Source organism: Mercenaria mercenaria, chromosome 11, assembly GCF_021730395.1.
Source record: "Mercenaria mercenaria strain notata chromosome 11, MADL_Memer_1, whole genome shotgun sequence".
In the NCBI taxonomy this organism is placed as follows: Eukaryota; Metazoa; Mollusca; class Bivalvia; order Venerida; family Veneridae; genus Mercenaria; species Mercenaria mercenaria.
The window spans coordinates 23,192,346-23,206,662 of NC_069371.1; the positions used below are offsets into that span (position 1 = coordinate 23,192,346).

The window sequence follows — 14,317 nt, forward strand, 5'->3', positions numbered from 1 at the left end:
GCTCTTCATTGGCAGCGAGCCTCTATTGCATTTAAGATTTCAAAGCATAACATCATACTACTTCGATTGTCTCTAATCCTTGCCACTGGAACAGAATATTTCTAATCTGTTTAACGTCATGTAACTAGTGATTTTTAAATTAATATTGCAAAATTATTACACACTTTTAGCTTCCATTATTATTTGTAATTGCCGCTTCAGCAAAAATGATATTGTAAATGAGACGGCTAGAAAAAAATAAATGGTACATTCTTCAATATTTATCGTTTTATGGCGGATGGACATAACAAGAAGAGTTGTTTATATTGAAATCAACATGTTTCATTGGATTAATATTTGTCCAGGTAATCATTTTCATCAATTGTCATACTACCATAACAATTCTAATAAATTTTTAACTAATGAAAATGTGGCAGTCAGTTTTGTTGAAAGATACAATAAGATTATACGAGCACAAAACTATAGGGGAACAGAATGTCATTGCGTCGATTAAAAAATAATCAGATGTTTATATAATCTAATTTGGAGAAAAAAGAAGCTACAAACTCCACTGTTTTCTTAGTATACAAAGTAACGCTATCAGTGTTTATAAATGTATCTTTTGAATCAGCCAAATAAATAGTTTACAACGTTTCAACATTCACACGACGTATATTGTTCTCTTTTTATATTTTAACAGAGATTATATATTTAGAGATCAATGTACGGCTTGGTGGTGCTTTCTTGCCGTAATCGAGCACATAGTGCAGTAGTTGCCAGTGGGCTATAAGCAAAAGTTATTCTAAAACTAGGTGTTCTGTTAAGGCACAAAAACTGTACATTGGTCTTGTTATGTATGTTGTCTTCAGTTTTGTCTTTGTATTTTATTCACAATTTTAACCACAGACTTACAAGCATCATGAAATGATTTATTAATCCAAACTCCCATCAATAATTGCGTCTCTCACCCTCTCATATGCAATACTGCCGTTGAATCCCGACGTTGATATCTTTTTATATGTCTCTTCATACGTACAGCAGGATAAAACATTACAATATTAAAAAAAATACGTATGCCTTTCTATACAGAAATATAAGCGACAGTTTGACCTATGCACATTTACATATTCTAAAACCTAATATCTATTAAGATGACTATGTCACCAATATAAAACTATTAAAATCCTTATATGTAGGTATACCTTCAAAAGGTTACTTACATAAAATTTTAAAAAAGCATAAAATTAAAAAGCATGAGGAAACTGCGAATCTATCTGTGGCTATCTGCAGATAATTGCTGCAGGGAAATTTTGTATCTAGTAAGATGTTAATATACGGAAATTTAGAATCTATCTGTGATCAAATAAAGGTAACAAGAGCTGTCCGAGGACAACAATGCTCGACTATTCAACAGCCTTGTCAATTGAATGAATATTAAAGTTAGAAAAGGGGCATAATTTGTAAAATTGCAGAACAGGGTTATGGAACCTGTACAATGCATATCAGCTCATGACAATAGACAATTGTGTGAAGTTTCAATCCATTCCCACAAGTGGGTACTAAGATATCAGCTTACATAAAAAACAAAACTGCTAAGTCAAAAAGGGAGACTAAGTAACAAAATGCAAAGTAGAGTTATAGAACATGTGCACCGGATGTCAGATCATGACAGTGAACAATTGTATTAAGTTTCAATCCATTAGTATATACTGATCAGTGGGCATCAAAGTTCAAGTTATAATGGCCGTTTCGAGGGAAATTCTGTTACTATTTTATAGTGACGTATACAATAAACGTTTTAGTGCATATACTTTATGAGCCAGGTCATCGGAATTCAGCATCATAACCAAAAACAGTGTTTCATCTAAATTTTATGATGTTGTAAGAACTTAATTTAAAATAAAGGTACCCTAGCCGAATTACTCCTGTTGACTTCTTTTATTAAAATATAGGAGTAAACTTCGGTTAGTTGTAAATTGTTTTGTGAGAATATCACATTAGCGAAATTTTCTGATTCTTGAACTCAATGAATGATACGATAATATGTTTAAACGATCTGGCATTCAGTAACAATTCTAAAACCGCTCATATCTTTTTTTCTGTAGCTTTCCCTAGTGATATGGCGGCGGTATTTTTAAGAGGTCGTTATAATAAGTCAGTGTCAAAAATATATTTCATGCTGAAAGAATATTTGCTCATATACCCCTTGCAATACAAAGCAGAAATCAGGTTTTGCATAGCCAGAAAAAACACACCTTTCTTATAAATGCGTCCTTAGTCTATTTAACCACCTTCCCACAAACTGTGTTGCTTCATAACGTACCGAAAGTTCAACGGATTTTTGTGATGTGACAGTTTGTGTGATTTATGTTGTCAGTTTGTGTTCTGTGATTGTGTGATTGAGTGATTGGCTGTATGTGGCATTATTTACAATAACGCGTATTCTATCAGGTTGTCGATAAGAAAGTACGATTCCAAACGAAGCATTTATGAAATATGTTTTAACGGGACATGCTAGTTCAGTATTCCTGATTATTTTCAATGACAACAATCTTCACTCCTTATTTGAGGAGTAAATTTAGTAAGAATAATTAAAGATGTTTTTACATTTAGTGACATTTATTTGTTTTGCCTTTGTCTTTTAATTCCTTTATTTATTCTATGTTTGGTGTGTAAATGTAAACTGCTTCAACAGATGTTTATGCATTGATTTAGGATTTCGTTTCGGGGAGGCTGTATTCTTGGAACATGGCTATCAATCAATACTAAGTAATAAATAAACGTGGTCTCTGAAACGTCAAATTACAACGAAATTAATATTTGTCTTAAAATAATTATACAGTTATGCACTGACACAAGTTGATATCAGCTGCTTAGGTTCAGCTGATTAGCGTAAGTCATCGACGCTTGTCATTTTAATACAGAGCTAATGACTCGGAAAAAAAAAACAAAAAAAAACAACAAAACATATTAGCTTGAAACTACAAGTACAGTATCTAAACACTATATTTGTCTTCCTGATTTTACGTCTTCAAGACATTGAAGATTAATATTTTCAGTACACGTTTGTTGGGCGGATATTTAGTAGTAATACATAATTGTCAGGTACAAACCTTCAATCCATTTATGTACCTTTCTTGAGAAGTAGCAGTGAATTGATGAAAATTGACGAAACTTAGATTTCTGGTAGGGGGTAGGTCGAAGTAGAGTTGAAAAGGCTGTCTTTATCTGTCGTGATATTCTCCTGAAACGAGGAAAATTCTTTGTCTTATATGTACCATTATTGATATAGACCGGCCAGCTGAGAAAGGAAACAAGGTGTGTTAATTTCCTTATTATTTGTATTGAAATTTCTCCTAATGAAACGGAGGGAATGGTGTCCATTTTATTATTATGAAATAGCACAATTTAGAGCCATTTTACGATTGAAACATTGCTAAGCAGAAGTGTATTTTCAGTTCAGTGTTACGAAAATTTGAATGAGAAAAGTAGACGTATGTCTTTTTACAGATGTGACGACAGATGGGAAAAGTACATACATATACATTGTATATGCAATCTTGTTTCCTGATCACTAAAAATATTCTAATTACTCTTGTCAGTCAACTGTATGTTCTCAGTTACCTTTTCATTTGTATATTTAAAAATGTTATATTGTAGATGTCTCTTTTGTAACGATTTAACTGTGTTTATTTTCAATATAATTATTTCGCATTGTTATTATATTTGCAAATAATAAAGAACAAGAACTTAGTTCATAAGCAATCAACTAAATTAAAATAAGGCAATACGCAATAATATGGTTCTGATGGCAGTCATTTTGGATTTCTGTTGATAGAAAACAATGATGAAATTCACGATCGTATAAAAAATTCAGTTTTCAAATTGGTAATGTTTTTGACCTACATTTCTCAATTATTACCAATAACATTCTCTTTTATAATATTATGAAATATGATACACTGCAACGACTTTAGAGGTAAATGTCTAGATAAAAACACTTATTAAAAGTCACATACAATTCTATGTAATTATTATTTTTTACACCAGCTCTGACTCCTCAAGAGGTTACTATGCAAGGAAACTATTCTGCATGCCTAGACTTCTGATGGCATCGTAAAACTAGGAGCTAAACATGAACAAAATGGAAAATGTTTTATGTTGGTACATTTGTATGAATAAATATACAGATACCGTGTACAAAGGTGGACGTTACAGAACGTAGTTGCGGCGAAGGTAATCATACATTCACACATTAAAATGAATATTAAAACAAACTTCCAAAGCAAGTCCGATTCAGGTGGAAAATTTCCTTGAGTTTCCCTTGAATTTACTTAAAAATATACAGAATTGGATTGTTAGTAGTAGATAGTAAATTGCAATAAAATATGTTTTATTTGTTTTATATTTCTTTTATTTTCTCTTTTATGACATACATATATGTTATACTTGTTTCTTGTACAATTCTACAGATCTGTCGAATAATAACAAAACAGAAATAATATCTTTGAAATACATAAAATATTTGCAATTATTTCTCGTTCAATTTGCTTATAAAATTGTTTTGTCAAAAAGTGTATCCACTTTGCATGATAAGACGCTAAAAATGAGACAAAAATGTAATGTAAATATTAAAAAGAGAGAAAGAAAGAATATAGTATACACATTTGCGCTCATGATTACTTTTAAGTAGTTTTTTTTAAATTTTATTTTTGCATGTGTCTCTGTCCTGTACGTGGTAAGGATACATACTATAGATTTTAGAAAGACAATTAAATTTTGAATTCTTAAAATGATAATCAATTTTATTTTGCATACTTGGTATTTCGTTTCCTAGACAAAATCTGATATTTAAATAGAATAAAATCTGGTCGAATACGGGAACCTTATATCTGTTCTTCATTTGAAAAATAAAATATTCCATCAAAGAAATCATGAAATTTATGATATTGCTTTTTAACCCCTTTTGCAAATTCACTAGTAATTCCGTCTGAACCAGGACTATTTTGGATTTTCATTTCTTTTAAAGCCTCTTGTGACAGAATGGACGCACCGGGGACAATAACTACCAGAACAAATCAACACCCATTTCAACATTTACAAATTTATTTAAAGAAAATGATTATTTACAATGAATAAATGAAAAGTGAAAAATAAATCTTATTGTAAGAAAAAATGAACAAAAAAATCTAAGCGGAGTATCTCTTTTTAACAGATATAAAGTCCTAACACTAACAGTTCCTTTTTAACATGGCGTGACACAGATGTTTCCGTTAACTTCGAACTTCAAGTAGGACCAAAATAAACAACATAGCTTCCAGTAAAGTCCCTCTAAACCGTGAAAACGTTGACTCCGTTTTGGCTCTCTATGATGATAGGTGTTTGCATCCCTGAGCTGTTTCAGTTGATTGCAAAAGTCATCGTCTTTGCGGTTACGGCACAACCATGGGGCGAAAGCTCTGCGCTAGGAAAATCACATCCAGCGAGTGAAGACAAGTTAACCGCGGGTATTTTACTTCCGGGTCGTGACATCATCACCAGGTAAAAGTCGTCTGGTGGAAGAAGCTAAAATATATAACATATGGTAAACAACATAGCAAGCAAAAAAAATAAGGGCATAAAACTGCTACTTTGGGTACACCATACCTCCATAAATAATACGTGCTACTGATACAAAATATATGTGCTACTAAGTTTATATGTCACGTGATTACAATACGTCACTTATTACTTCCATTATTTCTCAATATTAATTACTTAAAAGTCTAAAGTTAAAGTATTGAAAAAGAGATGAAAGGTTATGATGAAAAATTATTGATACGGAAATGATAAACTGTAGCTATTATTTACAACCACTAATTAACAAAATGTAATGCAACTTAAACGTTATACAAAAGCTAGCATGAATATAATATCAACTTCCATTCAAAAAACGGACATTGTATGTATATGTTATACACTGGCACACAATAATTTCAAATTACACTAACATATTACATACACGGTTCTAGATTTGCCACATAGATTTATACATTACAATGCAATGCAGTTTCGGTATATCATAATTAACAACGAAATGCTTGACATGTGTTTATGACAAAGAGTACTTTACAATTATCATATTACACAAATTTCATTACAAATCTTACAGCTTATACAAACGAAACATTTTAGATTCCTCTTTCGAAATAATTTACAAAAGTCTGAAATATTTAATGAATTAACCTGACATACCGAAGCTAACTAATCTCTTGCCGAAAAGTAAACGTTTTATCAAATTCTGTAGAATGAACAAAAATTTACTAAATAACAATCGTAATTCAAAAATTATACAAAAATCTAACAAATAAAATTCTTACCTCGATCGAGCAAACTTTCTACCAAGAAAAATCAATTTGACATAAATTCGTCTAATGTCGAAAATGGTGTGCACTAGGCATATCTAGTCCAGTCTATTTGTAGGGTTATGTCCCGCCAAATACTAAATTTCATGGAACTCACGACATATGTGTGAACTCAGACTATTAACATTTTCACGGAAATCACAATATAGCCGGGAAATCGGACTACTTTGGTGTGGATTTGAATAGGACAATTTAAGGCCCGTTATAGTGGTTTTGGGGATAAAAACATAAATTACTGAAGTTTATAAAATATCAACTGTCTTATTACTGAACCGAATTTAATAAAATTTACATTGAAATTTAAGTTATGAAATACAGAAAAAACTTGAGAGGTGTTTTATGCGTAAAATCTGACATTTACCTCAATAACTCAAAAATTTACAAAAAGATGATGCAATACCTGTATTTAAACTACAGATACATTGAGGCCCGTATGTCAGTTTGTGACACCTCTAAACATTCATATTCAGTTAAATATCCTTCGCTTGTGTTCTTCTTACTTTCATTTAGTTTATTTTATTGGCTGATTGAAGAAGTCATAATCTGTTGTTTTTTTTTGGTCGTTTTAAATACAAATTTTCATAAAATGCTTTTTCTGCTTTAAAAATTTCGACTTGGTCATTTTTTCAGCATCTCCAATTTTTACTTTGAATATGTTTTTCGTCTCTGATTTTTTCTTTTCCAAACTTGCGAAATATTTAGTATTTTTTCGTTCCCTTCAATGCTTATTGCTTTTCTTCTTACCAAATTTACCTTCTCCATCTTACAGGTTAATCTAGAAAAAAATATGTTAACGTCTTTGAAATGCATCGCAAAATGCAAACATTTCCTAAACATTCTGATACAGGTCACAGCAAAAATGTATTACGTTCCAATGTCAAAGAAAAACATTCAAAGAAGATATCCATCAAATGTATGAGTAAAATGCTTTTTTTAGGATTTGGCAGAATATATTAAATAATATTAAAACATTTTCATTTATATATGATATCAATTGCTTTGTATTACAACGCTTAATTTAGACTAAGCATTAACCTCTTTGATTGTTACATCGTATGAGTTTTTGCCGTAATATATGACTTGTTAATCTGACCCAGATAATTCGTAAATGTTGTATACGAAAATAAATGGATTTATACATATATTTAAGAGCTATGAATTAGGCACTTGCCTATTGATTTCTAATTGTGCGCCAAATTTCTCTTCACATATAAATGCCGTTCCACATTTGGTACATTTGTAGTAAACAAAATCTTATTATCAAAATAAAGTTAATTTTTCCTCCTTAGTATCTACTTGCTCGATCAATTTGAACAAGTGTCTTCTGATTACGTGAAATGGTCAGTACAACCGCTGTATAGATCTTCAGGCTTGTACATATTGGCAGTTACATATGTGCAAAGAATGATGATTAAGACATTGCGTAAATCAATTGTGTTGTTTGCAACTGTAAAATAATCATTATCGTCACTGTTCCATTTCGTTGAATAGTGATTTCATACAAATGTAGAAATCTTACACTTCCAATATTCGTTATAAGATGTAATTGTTATCGGCTAGCGGGAAATAAGAGTTTATAGGTTTCCAAGAGATTGCAATTATATTCATTACGGCGCGAAAGAAGCTGACAAAGGACGCGAATTACGGGAAGAGTGGTTTATAATTGATTTAAAATCGGTCGAGTTGGAATAACATAATTTCTAGGTAAAAGTTTTAGTAAATATTTCATTCTTCTTTCAAATGCATCATAGATTGTTATTCATTCTCGGTAATATTATGTTAAGAGTGGTTTATACTACTTTCCAGATTTTATAATTAATATAAAATCGGTCGAGTTGGAATAACATAATTTCTAGGTAAAAGTTTTAGTAAATATTTCATGCATCATAGATTGTTATTCATTCTCGGTAATATTATGTTAAGAGTGGTTTATACTACTTTCCAGATTTTATAATTAATATAAAATCGGTCGAGTTGGAATAACATAATTTCTAGGTAAAAGTTTTAGTAAATATTTCATTCTTCTTTCAAATGCATCATAGATTGTTATTCATTCTCGCTAATATTATGTTAAGAGTGGTTTATACTACTTTCCAGATTTTATAATTAATATAAAATCGGTCGAGTTGGAATAACATAATTTCTAGGTAAAAGTTTTAGTAAATATTTCATTCTTCTTTCAAATGCATCATAGATTGTTATTCATTCTCGGTAATATTATGTTAAGAGTGGTTTATACTATTTTCCAGATTTTATAATTAATATAAAATCGGTCGAGTTGGAATAACATAATTTCTAGGTAAAAGTTTTAGTAAATATTTCATTCTTCTTTCAAATGCATCATAGTTTGTTATAAATTCATTCTCGGTAACATTATGTTAAAAGGATACGGAACTTATAACACTAAGAAAGCAATAAGTAAGAAGTATCCATAACAGTTAATCATGGTAACGACGAATGTCTGAAAATGTGTTTAAAACAATTTTATGCTAATCCTGTTTTAAAAGTTTTCACGTAATGGTTTATCACTAGGTGATGTATAATGAATATTCCGACACATTTTAAATGTTAGAGAAATCGTAGTTATTTATTAATAGCCGATTTTAAAAGTGAGCTTGTAAAATTAAATATATTTGAGTTTAGTACGATTTTTCATGCCCATAATTATGTTTTAAGTTAATGAAAAGAAATTAATCAAATCATATACATGAATAGGTTCATAGCATTATTTCATTTTTCTAAGAATATTGAAACAATGATTGCTTTAAATAGCATAGTCTTTTGTCCTGAGTATGCAACCTGTACTTGCTGTTGGAGTGGACCTTGGTTTTCAACTAGAACATTGGTTAGATGTATTCACTACACTATTTTCTCCTAGAGCTTTAGTTTGAAATGTCTTTCACGATAATGATTGTTCGCCTCTGTTCGGCGGAGATTATTATTCACTAAGCTGTCTGGGTAAGGTTTCATCGTCATTAGCAGACTTCATTAACGCGTAGACAATACTGAGTAAACAGCAATATGGAGAGGCAAACCATTATTCAAAACGCACACGATTGTTGCTTTCAAAAAAGTAAGTGACTTGTACATTAATTTTAAAGGTGCCTGTAAAACACTTGTATCTTCTTTGTTTAATGCAACTTAATTATTTGTTTGTAATATACTAATGATAATGACAATGGAATTATCTAAGAAAATGTTCAAGGGTAGCGATAAATATTGTAAATGTTTACAGTTTACTAACAAGTCATAGAAAATGGTGATTCTGTCATAATTATTGTTGTATATTAGCATTTTTATCATCATAAGATTTTCTTATTTCTAGTTGGATGTGTTATATTTTACAAACCTTCTGGTGCTCAGTTCTATTTATATTTTTTCTATGACTACTTGACTTTCATCTGTTAAAACCATACATACATGACTTTCGTCTGGTAAATAGCATTTCATTGTGTAACTTCAAATAATTTAAAACAAACTAAATTCACAGAAACAAATTTAAGTAGATTTAATTTAATCTACCTAAGTACAAAAATTATTATTCAGACAGATGGGTAGACAGACATACACTTAATTATCCAAAGGTATGAATATCATAAATGTACGCTAATTCTTTTAAGCCATTATATCGAACGGAGTTTTGCTTTGCGTCAAACATTTATATAGATGTTTAATTTTGGTTTTGTATTAAATCATAAAATACCTAAACGAATACGACAACTATCACTGTACTATCAAACAACTATCAAACAATGGACACATACTGTATTTACCAAGAAATTTTGCCTTACTTTACTGCATTTTGTCTTCATATAGATTAAATCATTTATCTCGGTTGTCATGAAATGTTCTGTTTTGACTGTAGTCCCAGTGCCAGAACTTTTCAAATTAGGCCTCCCGACACTAAATATTTCAAATCTTCTATTTTATTTCAGTCCGTCGCGACGTGTCGGTATTAAGACAGATTTTTGTTTGAAAATAACGAAAAGAACTGAAACGTACGAATCCCTCGGACCGATGTTTGTTTTACCTTGCAACTTCAAAAACAATGCTAAGCCGATACAACACCCTTTCTAATTTCATTTGTTTTCCGTTTTCTTTGATGGTATACCAGTATATGTACTTCGCAGACTTTTCAGACACAGTTATGCTGAACATAGATATAATAATCGAGTCGCGATGTGATCACCCATCGTGGTCTGTCAGTTCCTAATGTCTCTAAGCAACTTCTCTGAAGGTATTGGTTTGAAGTTAAAGCTTGTCAAGGTTCATTTTTTGGTCTTCTTCCGAAGTTGTTCAAACGATTTCTATTAGTTCACCAGAGTGAATAAAAGTTATACAACATCTGCTGCTTAACCGTTAGTACTTTTTACAGAACTGCTTCTTTGACGACTGCCACAAAGAGTTTTCTAATTCGATTCGTCAAAACCATACTCATCAGAGGGCATGGTCACGTTTAAAATATGTATATAGTGCAACATTTTCAAATCTTCTTGTCAGAAAGTGCTTTTAAAATTATAGCTCTACTCAAGCGAGTCATGGGTAACCTTCTACCAATCTATTTGAAATCAATCGATTCGTTAAAAATAAAATGTAGCGGTCACGGACAAGGTCAGTTTTTCTATATTATGTTTATATAGAAAGTTCAGTTATTATATTTTTATCAGAAACTGCTTGCATCCATTAGTCTAAGAATACTTTCGTCGATGACCCATTACCATGATTGTTCAAATTATTCCGATTTAAGGAAGAAAATTGACAACCAGAGCTAAAAATCTAAACGGCCACTTATCTAAAGTGTCAGATTTTAAAATGATTCATAGAAATGTTCCAAGTGTGACACTTTTTCTACGATAGTTCAATGTGAAACCCATTAGATTGTTTTTCAGTTTAAATACGTGCCGAGGGCGGAATTGAATTGTTGTCTTTTTATGACTTCAAGGTAATCGTTGAAAGTATTTTTGTCTGAATCTGAAGCCCTTTTTGAAAGTAATTGGCAGATTGTTTACCTATTTTAGCAATGTAAACTCAGGTGAGCGATCTGCGGCCATCATTGCCTTTAAGTTATTCAAGATGGCATTGATCAAATTGTTAAAGCCAGATACAGTAATCTTATCTAGGGTGTCACTTATCGCTATAAAATTGGGAATCATTTCAGATATGTTTATGATGGTAGATTCAATGTCCCTGAAGTGCTTGTTACGATTGCAGAATTCCAAGCAGCTTTCGCAGACTAAAATTACTAATAAATGAATTTTATTGTTGTTAAATGTTTAACATTTAAAATTGTTATTATCACAAAAATGTGCCTAAGGTATGTATAATTATGATATCAACAAAGTGAATATTTGCTTTCGTACAGGTAAATAGTTTCTTCGAATTACATTTTATTCCTTTTAAAAGTACTACAAACTTCATGCAGCTGTTTAATTAAAGTTTACTTGTAATTTGCATGAAAAAAAGAACATCCAAAGATTTTGCTAATAGATTTTGCTAATGTGTCTCTAAACAATTTTTGACATGCATGATTTCATCAGCTGTAAGATACATTTAATCTCTTAAACCTAACCAGTATGATTGTGCAGTAATACTGCAAAGCTTGTCATTAAAAGCAGAGGTGATATTCTATTTTTTTAAACTACTTTCTTCGACTGGAATGTGGCATGAATTAACTGGAGAAACAACATTGTATTAACAAGGCAACGTGCTGTTCATACATGACTTTTATTTTGTAATGATGAGTCAGGGTTCATTATCTACTGTTTCGCCTCAGTTCACCCTTCCGAATTTGCCGTCACGAAAATGTTCGTCGGTAGACATGAATATATTGAAAAGCATGTAACTTATGCGATTGTTTATTTTATCTTAAGGAATTATATCAACGATTTTCGGAAGTGTCAGTCAATGTGTTATCATTTATAATATCACACGGAATCCATATAAATCTGTGAAGCAAGGCAACACGTTGAAACTGTTCAAAATAACTCGTATGTAAAACTATTGAAGTTATGTTTCTGTTTACTGAATATTTAAAAGTTATGCAAACATATGGTTAATGTCTTGTTTGCAACAACGAGAAATTGAAATAATAATCGTTTGAAAACATTGAATAGATGCTTTTGACTGTGTTGTTGATTTGTGGAACCCGATTACGGATAATTTAAAAAAAGACAATGGTAACTGAAATTGTACAGGAATCTGGAAGTCCTATCCTACATTTAGTCTTCGTGTCATGTTTTTACGCAAGAACAGCTTTAAGACATATTTCGTTTGTGTATAAACGTCTGCAGTAACCCATAGGATGTTGGTTACATCGGCATTCGGTCTCGGTCACCATCACAAACAATCCCGCAGACGTCTGCAGACGCTAATACACTGAAAATGTGTACTATCTCTGTAACAGGACTATAAGATCAAACAATGTACTAAATGTATACGTATACTCAAGAGTTCCGCTTATTCCGATGTTTGAGACGTGACACATGTACAGATCATGGACAGATTCAACCAAACCGAGTCTACCATGACTTGTCTTGACTGCATATTCTGCTTGTTTTTTCTTCTGTTTTTCTTTATTTTGGTGTGTGTGTGGGGGGGGGGGGGAGGGGAGTGTATCGGGGTATTTTCCTTTCTTTCCTACTTCTACTTGATCTTTCACCAGAGCTCGATAGAACTTTAAAACGATAAAAACAACAATATGCACTCTGTATTTTTAATATGTGACACAGAGACGAAAATATACATCTGTTAGTAATGAACAGTAGAAATATTTATATTTTAAAAACATATATTTTCAAACAGTTTTCTGTTTTTAAATTTTCATTCTAAAATACTTATAATTTTGTGCTATCGCAGAGTAAGGCATAGACTGGCATCAGTCGTTAGAGTCCTTTAAAATAAATAAGTGTCGAGATGAGCCTAGGGAGAAAAGAGTTTTCTTAGAAATCATCAGTGTCATTATGAAGAAATACATAAACTTTACTACATTTTACTTGATCTCAACAGACTTTATAAATCTAAGTAAGGCATATCTGATATTAAAGACCAGTTCTGGTGATATCATATTTTGTCATATTTAATGTTTTCTCGATATCTATCACAGGATGTCTACGATAGAAATGAAGGTTACCATGGATGTAACATAGTTGTATTGCAGCAACAACACTTTAGAAATAAAGTGTAAATGATAAGTTTACTCAATACGGAAGGCCACTTATTCTTGAACACTTCAGAAATTCTCCCGGGAAATTACAAAAGTGGTAACTGACAATGTGACAATTATTTCTGCAATGCGTTTTTAATAACACGCACAGTAATCAGAATAAATATCCGGCGAACTAGAATATTGCCTCTTTTAATGAAAACACCGTGCCAAACAGTAGTAAATTTGATTTTCTGTAATTATTTAAGATAAGACTGAGATTTATTCTGGTGCTCAGGATATTTACTTGACGATTGAGCATATTTTTTGCGACTTCACACAAAGTTCCAAAGTGTAGATTCAGGATGACTTTTAAAGTTTTTGAATTTATAATGGTTTTAATTAAACGATGTAGGTATGTATTGTATAAACTCCATATTTTATCTCCCCTTTGAGACTTAACTTAGTGGGTTTTTTTAATATTAAAACTACTAGTACATAGTTATTCTGTTTAATCTTATTACGATTAATAAAGAAGAAACAAATTTATCTTTTAACTGTCTATCACTTTATCTCCCCACTACCCCTTAACCCCGGTATTCAATGTTGATTGTCTGGTGTTGTTCATGTAATAGATCTGAAGCTGAAAATGAAATAAACTCTTGGTGTAATGACATTTTAAACCATAACGTATCAACAGTTGTTGCCATTTTGCATCACTTTAATCCAGTTGTGTCTTAAATAATTCAAATATTAGTTACGTTTTAACGTGAAGAATGCATTCGAGAAGCAC

The 14,317-nt window shown here is 31.3% G+C and overlaps 1 protein-coding gene across 2 annotated transcripts in view; it reads left to right on the forward strand.

Annotated features, from left to right (window-relative positions):
- Window positions 1-14,317, forward strand: part of LOC123532271 (secretin receptor-like) — a 388,099-nt gene that overhangs the window by 335,286 nt on the left and 38,496 nt on the right. The window lies entirely within an intron of this gene.